The sequence below is a fragment of the Barbus barbus genome (genome assembly GCF_936440315.1).
Source record: "Barbus barbus genome assembly, chromosome: 43".
NCBI classification, from domain to species: Eukaryota; Metazoa; Chordata; class Actinopteri; order Cypriniformes; family Cyprinidae; genus Barbus; species Barbus barbus.
This window is the reverse complement of record NC_136721.1, coordinates 25,350,491-25,371,463: the sequence shown is the minus strand read 5'-3', so window position 1 is coordinate 25,371,463 and position 20,973 is coordinate 25,350,491. Positions and strand designations below refer to the sequence as shown.

The 20,973-nt window shown below is 38.5% G+C and overlaps 1 protein-coding gene and 1 long non-coding RNA gene across 2 annotated transcripts in view; both read right to left on the bottom strand.

The window, feature by feature from the left end:
* Positions 1 to 20,973, bottom strand: part of LOC306861931 (uncharacterized protein) — a 1,169,885-nt gene that overhangs the window by 36,407 nt on the left and 1,112,505 nt on the right. The window lies entirely within an intron of this gene.
* Positions 1,043 to 7,301, bottom strand: LOC306862408. Its single transcript, XR_013783561.1, has 3 exons — positions 7,199 to 7,301; positions 2,974 to 3,164; positions 1,043 to 2,804 (listed from the first exon to the last, which is right to left on the bottom strand). It is a non-coding gene; the product is annotated as an uncharacterized lncRNA (long non-coding RNA).

The window sequence follows — 20,973 nt, the reverse complement described above, 5'->3', positions numbered from 1 at the left end:
TCACAAACTCTTTATTAAATGAATCCAGTAGATAACATCATATCAGCTGATGAAGTGTGTTTTCATAGCTGTTGCTGGAAAATACTTTCAGATATATTTGTAGATCTTTAACTCTGCTGTGATTCTGATGATCTCCTGTAGAGGGAGACACGTGACTGTATTATGGGGTCAAAGGTCAATCCAGCACTCTATCTGACTGCATAAAGAGGAATATTGAGCCTGTTCATTGTTTATTTTAGAAATGCTTGAATTCCTTCACATAAATATTGATTTGGTTTATTTTTAAGAGTGTTTTCACATTTATCTGTATGACTATACATATTGTTTCAAAGCAGCTTGACAGAATTGGTCAGTTTTTCTGCTGATTGAGAGCTGGGGTCATCTGAAGTCCTCTCAGGGTCAGCATCATCTCTTCTCAGTGTTGTGTTCATCTAAAGTCTTCATCAGAGTCTGGATCCAATCTGTAGTCTGGTGTAGTGTCTGGTTACTGATTCTGAACACATGCGGATGAAGCTTCAGCAGCGCTTCAGTGGCATCTGTCCATTAGGGCAGTCATGGAGAGATGGACTTGTAACCTGAAGGTTGTGGGTTCGAGTCTCAGGTCCGGCAGGGATTGTAGGGGTGGGGTGGGGAATAACCAACACTCTCTCCACCTTCAATACCACGACTGAGGTGAGACCCTTGAGCAAGGCACCAATCCCTGGGCGCTGCAGCAAAGGCTGCCCACTGCTCCAGGTGTATGTTCACTACTGTGTGTGCGCTTGGATGGGTTGCAGAAGACAAAATCCGAGTATGGGTCACCATATTTGGCCACACACCACTTCCCTTTCCCTTGAGTTATTCAGCCTGAGGGTAGCGCTGCGTGCTGAATTTTCATATATTCTGCTCACTTCATGAAACCATAAAAGTATTTGTTGAGGAATGCTGAAGGCCTTTACAATGATTGAGTTTATAAAGAGGTCTGTGTTTTCTAGTGGATGAATATTTTGTCCATATAGACGAGCCGCAGCTGTTGTGCAGTGAACTGAAGACACTGATGTTTGTCAAACACCTTTATTTATTTCACACTTTTAACAAAACAGATATGCCACCGCCACCGCCTTGTGAAGGAAACATTAAGCACTTAACTAAGGAAGACTGAGTGAGAAACAGGATCCTAGTCCCCCCACCAAATGCTTTTAGTCTTTGTACAAGTGTCACTTGTATGTTGTGCCTATCGTGCTGCAATATATGAATACTCAAGATATGGTGAGGTGGGCTTCAGGATTCATTTAGTACATGGCGGCCACCTGAAGTGCAGAAACTTTGCAAAAACCCACCCTCCCCAGATCTAACAGGACAGGTAAGACACCCCCACTCCTTAGTATAAGCGACTCAAAGCAACAAACACTTTTGACTTCACTAATAAAATGTTTATGTAACTGAATTTATAGGTTTTGTGGTTTTCTTTTACAAAAGGAGAGAATCAATTACAAGTTCAATCAACTTTGAATGAAATAAGTACACGCAGTTCCTATGTCTCTCACGGGAATGTTGTCAGTAAAAGTGCAGTCTAAAGAACCGGATCTGAGAAACAAACGGTTCATTAGTCTGTTTGATTAGAGGAGTCTGTGAAAGCTGGGGTCTGTTCTTCAGATGTGGATTACTCCGTTATCTGGGTTTTATTGTTGATGATTTGACTTGATCCAGGATTGGTTGGTTCTTCGAAGCTCATCCTGGAGTTGTTGTCATAGCAACAGGTCCTTAAGCTCAAACCTGCTCCGGATCAAGCTTATTTCATGTAAACAGGATTAGACTGAATCGTTTTAAGTGAAGGTGATAATGAAAATCTGTCTCAACCACTGCTACTTTCTTACAAGTGTTACAATCTATAATAATACTTACAATGTTGTACAATCTATAATAATAGATGTAACTAATTTTACTCATTGAGAGGTTTATTAGTGAAGGAATAATTCTCATAACTTAATTGCAGTTGTTATGTTTCCATTCCCCAGACTAGGGTTGGGAGTAACAGGTTAACAAATTTATAAAAGAAGAAATGAATAAAACGAGGAGTAATCTCCCCAGTCCTCTGCCCCAGAAATGCAACAACCATTTAACTTGACAAACAAAATTTAGAAAAGCATGGAAGCACTAGATGTCTTCAGGAGAGGGCCTGGCCAAAACAAACAAAACGGCAGTTAACTAACAGGAGGAGTACTAAATAACCTATCCAGGTAAAAGAAGAGAAATCAACAACAAAAGCTTTCCTCAACTCCCTCACCAACCAAAAACAGGAATAAACAGGAGAACAAAAGAAAATGGCACCCTCTCCTTATGGCTTCCAATCTAACAATAAAGGAAATAAACAAAATAAATTACAATACCTTTAACACCTTTAACAAAGTAAATTAAAGTGGTCACTTGTAGATTCAGCGCACACTGCTGGTCAACAGGAATCAAAAATGAATACAACTTACACTCAGAAGTCATCATTCAACAGATAACCATTTAGCACCACTGCACTCAGAAGTCAGAAGAGGTGTTGATGGCGCAGTGGATAAGACACATGCCTTTGGTGTGAGAGACCCGGGTTCGAATCCACTGTGAGACACCAATGTGTCCCTGAGCAAGACACTTAACCCCTAGTTGCTCCAGAGGCGTGCGACCTCTGACATATATAGTAGTAGTGAGTGATGGAGTCTGTGATCATGATGCTGTTGTCTTCAGCTGCTGCTGTCTCAGGGATGTTGTGTGTTCTTCAGAACATGATGAAGTTTCTCCAGAATTAAAGTTTACAGGCCTGTCTGGATCATGAGAGACTGGAAATCACAAACATACATCAGATTATCCTCATTGTTCTCAGTCTTTGACACACAATCACACATCTGTAAACTTTCATCTTACAGAAAATCTGATCAATCTGTCTGAATGTGACACTTTAAGACAGGTGTGTGAAGACTAGAATGAACATAATGAACAAACACTTACAGTTTGGTTTTATTCTCTTCATACTGTCACATCTAACAAGTTTCCGTCTGTTTTTCTCTTGTGTTTCACTGGTTTGTGTCTCATTTCTGGCCTCCATTTCTCTCTCCCTCCTGTTGTTTTTTTCTTATCTGGTTTCTGATGCTCCAGCAGTTTTGTCTCCATTTTATTTCATTTCTACACTCCATCTCTATCTGTGAAATCACACAGAAGACATTAAGAGTTTAGTTAAAGCCAGTTCCCTTCCAGGAATTTCGAGCTGCGTCCGAAAACGTTATGGGAACGCCTTCAGCGTGACCACGCTCTGGATAGGTGCGTTCGACTTGAAGCACGGCTACAGACGGCGATCAACGAGAGTAGCCGCTTGCAGTCAGGGGCGGAGTTGAAAACGGTGTCGTCAAGTCGGACACTTCGGGGCTCTCGTAGTTTGCTGCATCTACCTCAGTCATGGCAGATCACGTGGCGTTTGCTTGCTTTATTGCAGACGAACTGGAAGCTATAGAAATGCCGTTATTGTTGTATGAAATTGAGCACAATGAGCAACGAAAGTGAGTAAAGGTTCAATGTAATAAATATTGTTTTAATAAACCTTTAAAATGTATGTAATATTTTGAAAGGGTGTCATCACGACAGAAACAAGTTTTAAGTAAATAAACAGAACATATTGAAAATTTGACTTGTGCAGTATGATTCATTATGTGTGTTTTTGCTACTGCATCTTAATAAAAATAATCTATGAAGATAATAATTGTATGTACTAAATGTGGTTTTCATTACAGATAAAAGAATTAGGATGTTACATATTTGTTTACTTATTTTACTATTTCTCCAGTTAGGTAAACACATTTTAGTAAGACAAAACACCATGAACATTCATACGTGAACACCATGAACAGGCCTACGGATAAGCCAAAAATGATTATCTAAATAGGTTATGCAGCTTAATACTGTAAAGGGTCTGTATGAAAAAGGTCCAAAATAAACCTGTGCACAAAACCTATATAAACGAATTAACAAAAAAGTGATTGCAGTAAAAATAATTGTAATCTTTTAATAAACATTATTTACGAGATGAAGATGACATGAAAAGTTAATTTATTTTTATTTTTTTGAAAGTCCGTATATGAGCATTAGTGGGACTGAAGTTGTCAGAATAAACCCGAAATACACGTCGTTGTTGTCATGTGGTGAATTTGGCCAATCCTGAAACAGCTGTGTCGTCATCAGCGCTCCCGCAGTCGCTCTGGGGAAATTGCGGCGGCTGAGTCAGCTGGCTGCTCTCGAAACGCTATCGCGGTACTTTGATGCCACAGGTGACAGTGACGTGTGGTCGGTGCCGGTTCAAGTCGGACTAAATTTCTAACCGGCATGCACTGCTTCAAGTCAGCCGCCGATCGGTCTGCTAAGTGCTGCATGAAGTCGAACGCACCTAATATCACCTGTAATCAGTCAAAATAGAAAGGTGAGGCGTCACGGGAGGGGTGACGTCACGACCAGTGACGTATATAAGCACGTGCGGCGGAGCCGGCGTCAGCTTTCTGACATTCAGCAAGCCCTCTGTATGTTGTCAGTCCGTTTTGTGTCTTGTGAGTCTTATTTAGTGTTGTCTGTCCTAAAAGATGCCTAAATCCAAGGCCAAGACGATGGCCGATCCCAGATCGCGTTTCAGGTTGTGTGTTAGTCCCTGCCCTCGCTACATCACGAGTGGGGACACACACAATCTGTGCGTGGTCTGCCTGGGTGCGGAGCATGCGGCGTCGGCTCTCGAGGGAGCCGATTGCCCACACTGTGAGCAACTCTCGCTGCGCACACTCCGCACCCGGAGGGCTCTCTTCAAGGAGGGAGCCTTTGCGAGTGTTCCTCACGGTGCTGGCCCCGCGCTCCGCATACCAGCTCCTCGCGCAAAAGGTCCTGATGGGCGAGCCCCAGGACCGTGGAGGGCGACCCCTACTGGGGTGGAGCGGCTTACACCGCGGTACTCGGTGACCGTCTCCCCTCGGTGCCCTCCGGGGACCTGTCTACCAACCCTGCCGTTGTTCCAGGGCGCAGCGTCTCCTTCCGGTGCGCCGCATGACACCTCTGACACCAGAGGTCAGTCTCGAGAGACTGATTCCCTTAGTAGATCGTTTGGCAGCCTGGCAGCGACTGCCGAATGTGTCTCGTTGGGTCCTGCGGGGTTATTGTAATGCAATACAGAAATTGCAAAGTTGTCTGCCAGTAAATTTTAGGAGCTCACTTTTAGTCACTCCTGAATACAGACTTTTCAGGATAGGAGATGGAACAAAAATGATCTCCTAAAACTACTGAAAGATTCTGGAAGATAAATTCGTCAAACAGTGGTACAAGAGGATGTGCTGGTCCTTCAAGAGTCACTCTCATCTTATCTGTCCATAAAGCCTATACAAAAAAAAAAAAATCAGTCTTCATGTATGGCATAATCATCATGTCTTAATAAGAATAACAGCATGTTATTTTTATTAAGTGAGGGTCATTTTTTTTAGGATTTTGTTTTTACCAAAGCAAAGTCTCTGAGAACCTGACACCTTGCAATTCTGGAGACTCCAGCAAGGCTGCAGTTCTGGAAAATGATGGTGCTGGAGACTAAATGTTTCCTGATGGTTTTACACCTAATTCTGCACATACATTTTTAATTATTTTGCAGTTAACATGCGTCTTTTCTTCTCCACCTATTTTTTTTTTTCTGACCGTGCTGACCCAATGATCATTTTGCTTTCCAGTGATCATGCCTTAACTTTGCAATTTCTGTATTGCATTAGTTTTGAATATTTCTCATTGAGATTTAATAATTTTTGACATTTCAGTCTGAGTTAAACCTCTTTCTTTGGCTCATTTTATCAGTAAAAGAAAACATGCCTAATAATTCTGCAAACCTGAATATAAGGAGTTTTTCGCTTCCAGCCTTCATGAACAATTATATATCACTCAAAAATGATTAAATGGAAAATTAATAGTAGTTTGATGTGGTTTGTAATTGGTAAAATGTTTTTGGAAAACAAATATGATCAGAATATCAACATGCCTAATAATTATGTATGCTGTGTATTAACCATGGTTTTTAGTTTTATTTGTAGTAAAAACATGTTTCATTTTCATAAAGGTTGGATTGTACAGTTTTGAAATATGAAGCAAAAACAGAATCGTCTGATTTTATCTTTGTGAAGCTATGCTGCATAACATCTTAATGAAACAGCAGACAGCTGAATGAGACGCAGATTCACTCTCGGACAGCAGGTGGCGCTTATGGGACAGCAGTGATACAGCGCTTCAGTGGTTACCGCTACTTTAAATGCATTATACAGGGGCAAGATGAAAAGAAAATAGCATCTAAACTTTTCTGAACACAGTCAGTTCCCCTCAGAGATGCATTCATATAAATTCCCAATTGCACTGTGAATTGTTTAACATCTCAATCTCAAATTCTCAAGAGGAGAATCAAAGGAAGATGATTTTATAAATATATCTCAAACTGCCTGTACTCTGATTTTGCTGTAAATCTATAATGCTAATTGATTTGTTTTGCCCATCTTTGGGGCAAAACGCTTGGTACAAATTAATTTTTTGTTAAAAATCTAATAACATAAATTGTGTTTTTCATATTTGGTTTATAATTGATATCATTGTCACTAAAACTATGAGAACTATTCTGGACACATTTAACTTTTTTTCTGTTCCACAGTCCTTAAGAGAGGTGTTTCCCCCCCAATCTACCTGATAGAGCTCTCAAAGCAATAGTTCACCCCAGAATCATCATTCTGTCATTTACACAAGAAGAAGAGGAACATTGCATGGTAATTAAAACTATACAGATACAGAACTTTCTTGCATGTAAAACATAGAATTTGTGTTGCTTCTTGTGGCAAAACAGACATAAATTAATAAATTCCTTTAGGAATAAAACACTTGTTTTGTAAAAATGTTTCTACATCAATGATGTGAAAGAATCATTAAAGTTGTGCTGCCTTAGTTTAGAAGTGCTCCTCTTTTTCTTTTTCTTTTTTGTTGTTGTTGTTGTTGTTACTAGGCTATAATATAATATAATATAATATAATATAATATAATATAATATAATATAATGATATATTCTTACTACTATCTTTGCCATGTTGTATTTTTTGTCATTTCTATTACACATTTTCCCAGTACTGTAGTAGCTTAAATAACGAATAACAACTCTTGACAAAAAATTAAATCTGATTGTTTTGATCACCTTGTGTTGATCTGAAGAGAAGAAACATCCATCACAACTCTGAGATCTGCTAATGTTGTGCCGTCTGAGCTTCAGGGGATTTTTATAAAGTGAGAAGATGCGCATTACAACAGGAAAAGGGCTTCTGATATTCTGTGATCAGAACAGGAAACAAGTCTAAACTGAGAGAGGGTGGTTTTGGCTGAAGTGTGCTTTGATTGGCTGCTTGTTTGCTCTACAATTCAACAGCTCTGTGTAGAGCAAGAACTTCCTCATCTTGACAAAAGAAGCCTAAAACATTATATTCATCTGAAAAACCAACACCACTCTAAGACCTTACAGGGATTGATACAAAAACCTGATTCCTCTGACTGATGGCTGATATAATATGATATAAATGACTGAAATAAAATGAACACTAGCACTATTATTATTATGCTGCTGGATGGCACATGAAAGCACTTTTATTCAGACAGATGGACACTTACTGGATGAAAGTCATATTCAGAAATAACATCTGATACATCAGTTATTATTTCATATAAAGTCAGATCATGATCAGGACAAGATGCAGGATCATCACAGCTAATTGTTTTAGCTTATTGACAATATTGTGAAACCACTATAAAGACTGATTAATATTTGATGGAATTTTCAAACTTTGCATAAACTCAAATCTTGAACTTAATTATTTGTTAAAATACTTCTAATACCATTAAATAATCACGAAACAAGATAAAGATATCATTAGATACATGGAACAACGCCAAACCCGCCTGTGCAAAACCCAGACATAAACATCAGAAACTCAGGAGAGGAAATATGATAATGAACTAGAAACAGCTGTAACCAGTAACCATGGTTACAAACACAAACAGATTAAACAATATACTACTCTCTAAAACAACCTCAAACAGCCATGTCTCTGCTATGTGAATTTTTGCTGATGTACAAGCCATAATTCATTCTGGCGCTCTCATATTTCATAAGAGGAGAGAATAGGCCACAAACAGAGAAAGTGTACCGGACAGAGCAAATTTATTGTTTGCGATGATTGAAATGCTGGAAGAAAAACATAAATATTATATAAAGAACTGGTAAGATGCATGTATGCAATGTGTAATAATGCACACACTGATCTGCTGTATGATTTTACAGTTGTTCTCATTTGTTTTTAAGTCAGTTTTAGACTCATTTAGCATCTTATGCTAACAGTGTGATACACACATTCTTGATGTGATTGTATTTACAGAGCATTTGTCTCTATCCATCTCATTTCAAAGCAACTACACAGAAATCCAAGTATTTGTCATTAATGCCAAAGGAAACAGTGGCTAGATTAAATGTTCAGTTAATAATGTAATCTAATTTTGTGTGTACTTGCCACAATCTGATCAAATAATGAGTCAGAAAAGGCATGTTACTAAATTTTTTTGGAATTATAGACAATAGTTTTTACTGCAAAATTGTCTTTCACTGGTGTTGCATAAACCTAGAATAGAGTAAATAGTATAAAATAGTATAGAATAAAATAAAATATAGAGTTATACAAAAATACAGAGAAAATACAGAATCTATATTAAAATATACAGGAATGTCAAAATATGCATACATACTAAATAAAGATGAAGATGGATAAATGCAAAATATTGCAGTCATAAATGTAGTGCAGAATATTGTGGTAAAACACGGCAGAAGCAGAGATTGAGTGTTGATGCAGAATGTTGTCAGTAAAGTGCATCAGTGCAGGATTGAGACACAGATCTGAGAGAGAATCTGTTTGTTTGTGATCAGATGAGTTCATGATGTGATGATGAAGGATAATGTTCATGTCTTCACAAGAGACTAGAAATCACAAACATATGTCAGATTATCCTTGTTTTGGATTGATAGGCTTTTTATGTTCTCGATCTATAATCCATCCTGTAATTCATATGCAATCACACTGATCTGTAAACATTCATCTGGGACTGGAGAAACTGTCTGATTAATCTGTGTAACGCTGCACTTTAAAAAATAAAAGAAAACTGCAGGAAATGTGAGATGACTCAATACAGTTTCATAATGATCAAACAAATACCACACTGACAAAAATGTATTCATGCGCTTCAATAAAACAAGAGTCTTGGGGTTTGTCTCTTATTTCTGACCTCCGTGCTGTTTCTGTTGGTTTTTCTGGTTTCAGGCAGTTCTCAGCATGTTGTATCCGTGGCAACACTACAGATTTGTATCTGTTCTCACACAGAAGTCCTGGTCAAGCAGCTCTGTTTCAAGCAGCAGATTTGTAATTAAATGGGGGAATTAAATGTATTATTATTATTATTAATTATTTGTAATTAAATGTTTAAATGTTTTTATTTTATTGTTTGGGTCATATTAATAGCAAAGACACTGTACATATACAGTACTGCAGAAAAGCTAATTCCCCAATTTTACAGTCTCTGCACTGGCTACCTATTCAGTTCAGTATCATTTACAAAATATTATTACTTGCCTATAAGATCTATAACTAGTCTTCTATCTCGCTACAATCCAACCCGCTCCCTAAGGTAGCAAAACTCTGGACTTTTGGTAGTACCTAGGATAGCAAAGTCCACTAAAGGAGGTAGAGCTTTTTCACATTTGGCTCCGAAACTCTGGAATAGCCTTCCTGATAACATTCGGGGTTCAGACACACTCTCTCTGTTTAAATCTAGATTAAAGACACATCTCTTTAGCCAAGCATTCACATAATGCATCTTATAATCTTGTACTGCAGTTATATCTGATCAAATGTACATTATTATTATTCTTTAGCTTGGGTTGAACAAATCATTTTTGCTTAGATGGAACAGCAGCTACGCTAATTATGTCTCTATTTGTTTCTCTGTTTCTGCCACGGGTTTAACATCCCGTGGTAACTAGGAATTACAGAAGCTTCAGTCTGGATCCAACCCTTAAATGATCTGAGATGACCGAACACCTGAGAAAAGATGATACCAACCCCTCAGACAACATACAGAATTAACAAATTTAGCCATAAGTTAAATATATTAAGGTTCTGCAATATATAAATACATTGTAGAAACTTAATTTCCTTTAAAGTTGCTTTGCAACGATTTGTATCGTAAAAAGCGCTATATAAATAAACTTTAATTGAATTTAATTGAATATATTATGCTGCTGTCACTTAATTTACAGATTGCAAGACCAGAAATGAAATGATCTCCCCGTGAAGTCAAAGTACTGGGGCTTCATTTATCAACAGTGCGTAGAAAAGGTTCTGTAGGATAGGACGATATTTGAACATCTGGAATCTGAGGGTGCAGAAAAAGAAAAAATCGAAATATTGAGAAAATGGTCTTTAAAGTTGTCCAAATGAAGTTCTTAGCAATGCATATTACTAATCAAAAATGAAGTTTTGATATATTTACAGTAGGAACTTCAAAATATCTTCATGGAACATGATCTTTACTTAATATTCTAATGATTTTTGGCATAAAAGAAACATTAATAATTTTGACCCATACAATGTATTGCTACAAACATATCTGTGCTACTTATGATTGCTTTTGTGCTCCAGGGTCACATATGACACCACCTTTCCCAAACCTCTCCTTGCTCCCTCTTTCCCCCCAAAAGTCTTCACTCAAAGTTCACTAAGAATATCTACCACAGATGATGTATCTTGTGAACCTGATGTTTTTCCCCTTCATGTCTGGTGTCACAGTGAAGGTTTCTGTGCGACTGGTAAAATGGTTTATATTATAAGAAAGATTGAAAACTGTGTAACTCATTTGAAGATATGATATTATAGTCATCCACAAAAGCCCAAACACAGTGTCGTGAGTTTCTCGAGCACCGCTCTAGAAACTCTCACATACTGCCATGTGTCTCTTTGTGGATACATATACATCTCTCACTCTTAGATTCATGTAGGAAATGACTAAACTAGAAGACGTTAACTTGCAGAAGTAAACTACACTATTGTGTCAAAATCAAACCCCTTACCACCTACATCCTCTGACACCAGAGCTGGGGTTAGTAACAATACACGATCTTTAGGTACACTTAATTCTATTTTTACCGTTATTTGCAAGTTAAGTTGGGGGAAGTTGTGGCCTAATGGTTAGAGAGTCGGACTCGTAATCCAAAGGTCGTGGGTTCGAGTCTCCGGCCGGCAGGGATTGTAGGTGGGGGGAGTGAATGTCCAGCGCTCTCTCCACCCTCAATACCACGACTGAGGTGCCCTTGAGCAAGACACCGAACCCCCAACTGCTCCCCGGGCGCTGCAGCATAAATGCTGCCCACTGCTCCGGGTGTGTGTTCACTGCTGTGTGTATGTCTTCACGGTGTGTGTGTGTTCACTGCTGTGTGTGTGTGTTCACTGCTGTGTGTGTGTTCACTGCTGTGTGTGTGTGTTCACTGCTGTGTGTGTGTGTTCACGGTGTGTGTGTGTTCACTGCTGTGTGTGTGTGTTCACGGTGTGTGTGTGTTCACTGCTGTGTGTATGTGTTCACGGTGTGTGTGTGTTCACTGCTGTGTGTGTGTGTTCACGGTGTGTGTGTGTTCACTGCTGTGTGTATGTCTTCACGGTGTGTGTGTGTTCACTGCTGTGTGTGTGTTCACTGCTGTGTGTGTGTGTTCACTGCTGTGTGTGTGTGTTCACGGTGTGTGTGTGTTCACTGCTGTGTGTGTGTGTTCACGGTGTGTGTGTGTTCACTGCTGTGTGTATGTGTTCACGGTGTGTGTGTGTTCACTGCTGTGTGTGTGTGTTCACGGTGTGTGTGTGTTCACTGCTGTGTGTGTGTGTTCACGGTGTGTGTGTGTTCACTGCTGTGTGTGTGTGTTCACGGTGTGTGTGTGTTCACTGCTGTGTGTGTGTGTTCACGGTGTGTGTGTGTTCACTGCTGTGTGTGTGTGTTCACGGTGTGTGTGTGTTCACTGCTGTGTGTGTGTGTTCACGGTGTGTGTGTGTTCACTGCTGTGTGTGTGTGTTCACGGTGTGTGTGTGTTCACTGCTGTGTGTGTGTGTTCACGGTGTGTGTGTGTTCACTGCTGTGTGTGTGTGTTCACGGTGTGTGTGTGTTCACTGCTGTGTGTGTGTGTTCACGGTGTGTGTGTGTTCACTGCTGTGTGTGTGTGTTCACGGTGTGTGTGTGTTCACTGCTGTGTGTGTGTGTTCACGGTGTGTGTGTGTTCACTGCTGTGTGTGTGTGTTCACGGTGTGTGTGTGTGTTCACTGCTGTGTGTGTGTGTTCACGGTGTGTGTGTGTTCACTGCTGTGTGTGTGTGTTCACGGTGTGTGTGTGTTCACTGCTGTGTGTGTGTGTGTGTGTTCACGGTGTGTGTGTGTTCACTGCTGTGTGTGTGTGTGTGTGTGTGTGTGTGTGTGTGTGTGTGTGTGTGTGTGTGCACGTTGGATGGGTTAAATGCAGAGCACCAATTCCGAGTATGGGTCACCATACTTGGCTGAATGTCACTTCACTTATTCACTTAAGACTTTCTTAGGAAGCACATTTCAGACTTTAAAGTTTGAATTTAAATCCCACTTTAGAGAGAATTGTTAATATAAACCCTGGTACGAGTGTCAAACTTTCACAAATTACTGTAAGAAAAGGAGGACAACAAGACTCAGAAAATAAAACATGATTGGGAAGAAGAAATGGGTTTTAAAAACATGATTTCCCCACTCTGTAATAAATGTACAACATTAGAAGGCACCCTGTTTCATTCTTTATGGTCATGAAGTAAAATTCAGCCATTTTGGAAATGTATATTTTAATTTCTTTCTTGGAGCCTGAGCCAGAGAATGCCTTTTGTGGTAAATATCTCAGATGTGGAAAGAAGATTCTGTCCCTATTTTTGAGATGTGGCTGTGGGAATTGGGAAATATGTTGCATTTGGAAGAACTGAGAATTATATTAAAAGATAAACTATCCATTTTCATTAAGATTTGGAAACTGATAAGACTGAATATACTGGTTCACATCTCCTTTTTATCAAACTGTCTGATTATACATTATTTGGATTGCTGTTGTTGCTGTTCATCAGAATACAATATTTTACTGTATATTAACACTCTGTAGCTCATGTACAAAACGTTTTTGTTTGTAAAGCACTTGAAGAAACCTTCTACATTTGAACTTATTTATTTATTTTATTTATTATTTTTTTTTTGGGGGGGGGGTCTAATATAAAGCTTTCAGTACTTGGCTCTAAGTACATGAATAGGAAGTTTGATGTGTTATTTCTCATGTATAGTGGCTGTTATGGTGATATTGTTGATGTGTTGTTTTAAAGAAAATTAAAGAGTTTAAAAAAAAAAAGATCAGGGTCATTTATAACCATTGTGTACACACAAAACCTGCCCTGAAAGAGGCGTATGCCATTATGCAAAAGCTGTTATTTATAAAAACAAACTTGATGGGAAAATCTGCGCACTTGCATGCAAACTCTGACCCATGTGTATGAACTCATGTGTATGAAGTTAAACCAAAATATTTGTAGTGGAGGCGCTTGATCACTTTTCCTGTGGCATGCTATGTTTTAATGACAGCGAGGAGTGCTAGGTGCTCAATAATTCATCTTTAAACTAAATTGCAGATCTCTTGTTATGAGAAAAAAATTTTTTTTAGCAAGAACAATGATCAATGATGCGCACTTACTGGTTAAATTGGTTCAGTACAACTACTGCTACACAGAGGTGTTGGTGTCGTGTGAAGGCATCTCCACAACATTATGAAAAATACCACTGTATTTGAAGGAAACTTGAAGAAAACTGTAAGATTTGCATGTTTCCTTTTTAAAATACAAACCCGATTCCAAAAAAGTTGGGACACTGTACAAATTACGAATAAAAAAGGAATGCAATAATTTACAAATCTCATAAACTTATATTTTATTCACAATAGAATATAGATAACATATCAAATGTTGAAAGTGAGACATTTTGAAATGTTATGCCAATATTGGCTCATTTTGGATTTCATGAGAGCTACATATTCCAAAAAAGTTGGGACAGGTAGCAATAAGAGGCCGGAAAAGTTAAATGTACACATAAGGAACAGCTGGAGGACCAATTTGCAACTTATTAGGTCAATTGGCAACATGATTGGGTATAAAAAGATTCTCTCAGAGTGGCAGTATCTCTCAGAAGTCAAGATGGCAAGAGGATCACCAATTCCCCCAATGCTGCGGCGAAAAATAGTGGAGCAATATCAGAAAGGAGTTTCTCAGAGAAAAATTGCAAAGAGTTTGCAGTTATCATCATATATAGTGCATAATATCATCCAAAGATTCAGAGAATCTGGAACAATCTCTGTGCGTAAGGGTCAAGGCCGGAAAACCATACTGGATGCCCGTGATCTTCGGGCCCTTAGACGGCACTGCATCACATACAGGAATGCTACTGTAATGGAAATCACAACATGGGCTCAGGAATACTTCCAGAAAACATTGTCGGTGAACACAATCCACCGTGCCATTCGCCATTGCCGGCTAAAACTCTATAGGTCAAAAAAGAAGCCATATCTAAACATGATCCAGAAGCGCAGGCGTTTTCTCTGGGCCAAGGCTTATTTAAAATGGACTGTGGCAAAGTGGAAAACTGTTCTGTGGTCAGACGAATCAAAATTTGAAGTTCTTTTTGGAAAATTGGGACGCCATGTCATCCAGACTAAAGAGGACAAGGACAACCCAAGTTGTTATCAGCGCTCAGTTCAGAAGCCTGCATCTCTGATGGTATGGGGTTGCATGAGTGCGTGTGGCAAGGGCAGCTTACACATCTGGAAAGGCACCATCAATGCTGAAAGGTATATCCAAGTTCTAGAACAACATATGCTCCCATCCAGACGTTGTCTCTTTCAGGGAAGACCTTGCATTTCCCAACATGACAATGCCAGACCACATACTGCATCAATTACAACATCATGGCTGCGTAGAAGGAGGATCCGGGTACTAAAATGGCCAGCCTGCAGTCCAGATCTTTCACCCATAGAAAACATTTGGCGCATCATAAAGAGGAAGATGCGACAAAGAAGACCTAAGACAGTCGAGCAACTAGAAGCCTGTATTAGACAAGAATGGGACAACAGTCCTATTCCTAAACTTGAGCAACTTGTCTCCTCAGTCCCCAGACGTTTGCAGACTGTTATAAAAAGAAGAGGGGATGCCACACAGTGGTAAACATGGCCTTGTCCCAACTTTTTTGAGATGGGTTGATGCCATGAAATTTAAAAAACTTATTTTTCGCTTAAAATTATACATTTTCTCAGTTTAAACATTTGATATGTCATCTATGTTGTATTCTGAATAAAATATTGAAATTTGAAACTTCCACATCATTGCATTCTGTTTTTATTCACAATTTGTACAGTGTCCCAACTTTTTTGGAATCGGGTTTGTATTTTGTCAGTCATCTTCTGGGTCAGACAGTTTTATTTAGGCTACACTGCAATAAATATAGGCCTATCTGTTTAAAATAACTAAAAGATGTTCACCTTGCCAGCAAAACTGCATAAATTCGATTTAATTTGAATGGTTTAAAACAACTGAAATACTAATTAGCCAGTGAAAAGAATGAGATTAACTCTATTCTAAAATATTTATCTGACAACTAATTTTAAACAGTTTTGTTTTTATGGATATTTTGATATATTTATTCTAAAACATAAGAATACTGGATGATTTTTGGCAATAAAAATTAATGTATGGCAGAAATGGCATTTATAGTCTGTTTCTCATATTTCCTTAATGTCTTGTACCTTTAATGGTGTTAAACATGGTGTCACGTGAATAATAATATGCATGAAACTGATATACAGATGAGGTTATGCATATAAAACTATGCGTTGTAAGCTTCATATATGGTGATTTCTGGGAGGAGACGAGGTAGGATTTTTGCACAGGTTCTGGTGTATGCATGCTTTTACAAATCTGAACACTTTTGTGTTTTCGCAAAATCTACCTTTTGTGCATGCATACATTTTTATGATGAAATCTATGGAGAGTTTATGAATAAGACCCCAGAACTGGTGAGTTTGTGATCATGAGATCCACATAAGGCCAATGCGAGACAAACACGGAGCTAGACTAAAATTGAAAGTGAATCCTGATTAATTAAGTGAACTTTGCAGAAGCGCAGGTAAAAGACTGAACACAGAACACCTTTATTTATTTCACTGTTGGGGCGGCGGGTGGTTCTTAAAGATCTAATATAAACATGTGCTTTCTTTCCCAGCTTTTTACCTTCACAGGCATTACTGACTGTGCTTTTATAACTTATATGTGTGTTTGACATAACAGTGTCACTCACATTAAGAAGGTCCCAGTTTTTGTTGGTTTTTCTCCACAATCCAGCACTTGTCAAGTGAACTGAAGAGCCTAAATTGTATGAGTGAGAGTCTGAATGTCCTGTTGTAGAACAGACATCTGTCCAGGGTATTTGTCTTATATCCACTCATACTGAAAGCATCACCAGTCACTTCATCAAAAGCAGAGGAACAGTGGGTGTGAAATGTTTCCTGTAGAGCAATAACTGATGAAGATGAACAGTCATTCATGAAGAGCAGTGTGAGTTCTGCTGGGAAAGAAGCTCCTGCTGAGTGTTTGTGAATCTGTAAATGCTTCTGGATGACAGGAGGAGAACAGACTGTAGTCTGATGAAGATGATGATGATGGTGTATAGGTCTTCAGCAGCTGGGTTTAATGAGAGAATCTCACCTCATTACTAACATGAGAATGAAGCTTACAGGCCCGTCTGGATCACACTAGAAATATAGCCTATATATTGTTATTATTCATTTATGGGATATTGTTCCTAATTTATATTTTTTAAATATCCCATCAATTACACAATCATGCAGCTGTGAAAAACTTCAACAGCAAGTGCAGAAAGTCAATCTGATGAATCTTTCTGTGTAGTGAATCTAGCTAAACTAAAATATAATACAGGATTAAAGTTTCATAATGAAGACACACTTACGGTTTGGCTTTAGTCTCTCCATACGGTCACGTTTAACAAGTCTCTGTCTGCTTTTCTCTTGTGATTCGCTGGTTCTTGTTTCCTTTCTGGCCTACATTTCTGTCTCAGTTCAGTTGGTTTTTGCCGGTCTGTGGTTTCTGATGTTGCAGGGGTTTTCTGTAGGCCTGTGTTTTTTCCTTTTACACATTTGTATCAGCAATCACACAAATACAGTTTCATTAAAGCCAGTGGTGTTAAAGCAATATATTATTATCACATCAAATCAATTCCTGATTCAGAAGTAGGTGAACATTTTCAAATCTCTTACTACAAAAATCTAAACTGATCACATCAGAACTAGTCTATCTTTCAAAACATGATCTCTTGCTACACATTCTCAGTCCACATAATCATTGTTTCACAACACAAGATTATTGTAATATTTAATGAGAACATTTGGTTTAATCGCCATTATTTGTACCAGAAATTGCTAACAAGTTCTACAGAAACTATAGAATCTGTAGAAATCTACAAATGATTCACTGATTAACTATTAAGATCAGTTGTATTAAATAATGAATGGATGTTAAACTGAATGAGAAGAGATGCAAATAAAAAGATTGATAGTAATATTATGAATGAGTTACTGTGAATGAAATTTTTAGGGTAGACTGGGGGAAAACGCCCTCCTACTGTTTTTCCCCAAATAACCACAAGATAATGTCAAGATCAGTCTTTATTGTAACTATGGACATGTTGATGAGAGTGATGTAGAAGTTTTCTTCATGAAGCTCACACTGAAGAGAAAACAGATTTCACAGTAAATCATTTCATTTTCAGCAGAAAGAAAAAAAGTGTTTTAAAGCTTGTTGTTAGTGTTGTTTTTAGCGGCCTGTTGTAATTTTAGTTTTAGTCTTTGTGTGAAGCTGTCATTTTAGTTTGTACGTCTAGTCAAGTTTCAATCCACTAAAAGTCTGAGCATTTTACTCTTATTTTAGTCAGAATTATTATTAATGAATTCCCGAGGGGGGAAACGTGATTTCTACCGAGGGGAATGCTAGAGCCCTGCATTTCTGCCAGGCCTCTATAGGGCCTCAGGCCTGTTTTAGGCTTCTCCTTATTTTTATATTTTAGACATCCATCAGTTAGTGATGAAAACATTGCTGCTGTGGTGGAAACAACAGGAGACCGTGCCGCGACTGAGAGACTCGACGGTGTTTAGAGTCCCGCAGCAGCAGCAGATGAAGAGTTATGCTTCAAACACACACAACAGACTGAAGCTTGCTGCAAAGCCCCTGCTAAAGTAATTACCATGAATGTGTCCGGGAGAAATAGTGAGGATATATTTGAATTTATTAATAAACTAGTGTTTTCTGTGTCAGTGTCGCAAAGATGAAGATGATGATTTTTTTTATTTTTTTATTTTATTTTTCATGTCGGTGAAGCGATCTAATTTGTAATTGTCTTAATATAAGAATGGGGTAGGAGTTTATAAGATTTTTTTTTTCTTCATCCTACTCCTGTTCTTCTTGTCATGGAATGTATTTTTGTTGTGTTGTTGGATTGTTGTGGCATTTCGTGTTGCATTACCATGAAAAGAGAATAAATAAATGAAATGAAAATGAAATGAAAATGATCCTGACTCGCCATCTGCTCATTAGACGCGGCTTTAGAGAGAAGTGCATCTTCACAGATTATAATGAAAGAGTTTTTGTTTTCGTTTTTATTTATTTCGTTAAGTAGTAATTTAAAGCTTTCTATAGCTAGATATATTTATCATGTCTGTGAGGCATGATTTCGCTGACTTTCGGTTCATTTTCCTGAAGCGCTCCTGTTCAAGACCAGACGGCGCGTCATTTTCTTTATTTTATAAAATTATGTTTTTATATCTTATAAAAAGTTTTGTTGATATTGTGAGTGCACACAAATAAAAGTAGACCATTTACAGTTCCGAATGATGTATTACTCTTACTTTTATGAGCAATAATTGCGGCGTAAGCTGTTTCTACTGAATAAAATGCAAGTGATTGGCTTTAGCTTCCACTCTCCGCACAAACTACTGATGCAGAGCACATTTATCCAGGTTTAATGTTTAAACATTGTTATTTGCTTGAACTGTTTTAGTATATCTATAGATTTTATTTTAGGCAAGTCATGGTGATTTGAGAAGGCTAAATTGATCAAACATGGCTATGATCAGCCTGCAGGACTGCCGCTGAAAGAAAAAACTTATTTAATGAACAAAAAATGCTCCAAACGTTTTCCTAAATTAACATAATAATAATAATAAAAAAAAAAAAACGAAACGAAACGAAATAAAATGACTTTGCCATTACATACAAAACTGAACTATTGTAATAGCTGAAACAGTATAATCTGATTTGGGAGGAGGGTCTCCTTTTTGCTCTCGCGGTACTTTGACGCACATGTGATCGTAAGGCGGCTCTAGAGCCGGTCATAAGGTGCGTTCGACTTGAAGCACGGCTACAGACGGTGGTCAACGAGAGTAGCCAGCCCGATCTCACGGCAATTCGTACATATTTTATGAGGTGGCTAATTCGTACGATCTCACTCGTACAAATTCATACGATTTTTGCTTAATCGTATGTATTTTACGAGTTGCCAATTCGTATGAATTTGTACGAATGACCTCCACCTAACCCCGCCCCTAAACCTACCCGTCACTGGGGTTTAGACAAATCGTACTGAATCGTACGAGTAAGGTCGTATGAATTCGTACGAATTGCCGAGTAGCCGCTTGCAGTCAGGGGCGGAGTTGAAAACGGTGTCGTCAAGTCGGACACTTCGGGGCTCTCGTAGTTTGCTGCATCTACCTCAGTCATGGCAGATCACGTGGCGTTTGCTTGCTTTATTGCAGACAAACTGGAAGCTATAGAAATGCCGTTATTGTTGTATGAAATTGATCTGAATGTTGTATTAAGTTGACATCCAGCCAGAGTTGTTGGCAGTAATCACATGCAAGTGAAGATGGATGAACCCAGCAACAAGACAATTATCAATCAGAATCCATGATGACCACATTATATTAAAAGTCTGTAAGATTGATATTTGATTTATTCCATAAAAAAATGATTATCTAAATAGGTTATGCAGCTTAATACTGTAAAGGGTCTGTATGAAAAAGGTCCAAAATAAACCTGTGCACAAAACCTATATAAACGAATTATAAACGAATCCTGGCTGGTGGAATAATCTTCCCACCCCTATCCGGAACGCTGGATCCCTGGCAATCTTCAAGCAACAACTGAAAACTCATCTCTTTCGGCACTGCTTGACTTCATAAACTCAAAAAAAAAAAAAAAGTTCTCTCCACCTACTAGCTTGTACTTATTTGAACAATGACTGAGACTTGGTGTTACGAGCACTTCCTCTGTCTGATTGCCTCTTCAAGATGAATCGCTTTTTGTATTCCCCAATTGTAAGTCGCTTTGGATAAAAGCGTCTGCCAAATGACTAAATGTAAATGTAAATTAACAAAAAAGTGATTGCAGTAAAAATAATTGTAATCTTTTAATAAACATGATTTACGAAATGAAGATGACATGAATTTATTTAGATTTTTATTTTTTTTGAAAGTCCGTATATGAGCATTAGTGGGACTGAAGTTGTCAGAATAAACCCGAAATACACGTCGTTGTTGTCATGTGGTGAATTTGGCCAATCATGAAACAGCTGTGTCGTCATCAGCGCTCCCGCAGTCGCTCTGGGGAAATTGCGCGGGCTGAGTCAACCGGCTGCTCTAGAAACGCTATCGCGGTACTTTGATGCCACAGGTGACATTAGGCTTGTTTGAGATGCACCTTGCCTCGCCTGTAATTTAGTCGAGAGTAGG